The sequence below is a fragment of the Myotis lucifugus genome, unplaced genomic scaffold (genome assembly GCF_000147115.1).
Source record: "Myotis lucifugus unplaced genomic scaffold, Myoluc2.0 scaffold_862, whole genome shotgun sequence".
NCBI lineage: Eukaryota > Metazoa > Chordata > Mammalia > Chiroptera > Vespertilionidae > Myotis > Myotis lucifugus.
Window position 1 is genome coordinate 167,790 of NW_005871910.1, and position 1,740 is coordinate 169,529.

Here is a 1,740-nt window from a genome sequence, read left to right on the forward strand (position 1 = left end):
ATATGTTGGAAAGCTTGTGAATCTATCCACCCACCTATGTGTTCCTTTGTGTGTCTATGTATCTGCATGTCAGTCTATCTATCATCTATCTATCTATCTATCTATCTATCTATCTATCTATCTATCTATCATCATCATCTATCTATCATCTATATCTATCTCCATCTGCAATCAATCTCTTTCTTCTCCAGACTCTAATAAAACTAATGTCTGTTGTCTTAAGCCACCTAGTTAGTTGTATTTTGTTGTGGCAAACTTACCAAACTAATTCACTATCTCTCATTCTCTCTCTCTCTCTCTCTCTCTCTCTCTCTCTCTCTCTCTCTTATCTGATCTCTGATAGAAGAAACAAGTTTGACTCAAACATAAAAAACGATTTGAGTAAAACAAGAAAAACTAGATATTGTAGGTTTCCTTCTCTTCTAGAGATGCAGAACCCAACTATCCACTCTGCTTTTTGTTGTCAGAAGATTATACGTGCAACTGGCAGAAGGCTGAATAGATATTCAGTGGGTGAGAGATTTCGTGTTTCTGATAAAAATTGTTTTATATCCTTAACCATTTTATTCATTAGCTTGGCATTGGAATATTAAGCACTGTAAGCCAAATAATTGTTTTGACTTTCACATGGCAGCGAGCTATGTTAAAATCAATATGTGATTGTAGAGTTTAGGAAAACTACACAGGACAGTTCAGAGATGTGGCTCAAGTCAGACCCTCAGCACCTGCTATTTTGGGGGCGAGGAGAGCTGGTCCACTTCCTGTGTGACTGACACCTTGTGCCCTGCACACACTGTGGTGTGGGGACTCTGCCCACCACATCCTGTGAACTTGCCTCTCGAGCTTCACCTTAACAACTGAAAAATAAGTCATCAAAACCTCTGCTATAAAAACTTCCACAGAGAGTTCACCCCTTTTCCTGATGCCTGAAGAGAGCGAACCTGATACCACAAAGTGAATTCAAAGTTGTCATCACAAAATCCTCAAGCCGGGAAAGCTCACCTTCTTTGAAGAGGTCGAGCTGACACAGACCTGGTACAGCCTTGACCAGGAATGTGGGTGTGTATCTAGGAGGTTTATCTTAAGAACATGGGCCACCACCATCTCCCCCAATTCTGCCCTATTTTGTATGTTCATCCTGAGAAGTGCTATGAATTCAGCACTGGGCTGTGGACAGCTCTAGTCCCATCCATAGGGCATTTTTTCTTTCCTAAAGTCTCTTCAATTTCATATAAAAGGGGCAAGAACTATGAGTATATGACTTCCATGTGTTTTATGTAGAATGTTTTCTAGATCTTTATTTTTTAAAGGGTTTACCTTCACTACAAGTGTATTTAAATCTTATGTAGGTATTTTATCCTCTTGCATGTTCATTCCTGGCTAGTTTTTCTCAGTGGTTAGAACATCAGACCACACTCAGAAGGGTCAGGGTTGAGTCCCAGTTACAGGCATGTACCTGGGTTACAGATTCGATACAGCCCCTGTTCAGGCATGTGCAGGAGGTAACCCCTCAATACGTCTCTGTCACACTCATGTTTCTCTATCTCCCCCGCCCCCCATTTCCTCCCTCTCACTCTCTCTGAAAAAAAGAATCAATGGGAAAATATCCTTGGCTGAGCATTAAAAAATAAATAAAAGCCCTAGTGGATAGAGTGTTAACCTGTGTAGTGAAGGGTCCCAGGTTCGATTCTGGTCATGGGCAAATGCCCGGGTTGCAGGCTTGATCCCCAGTGTGGGTCA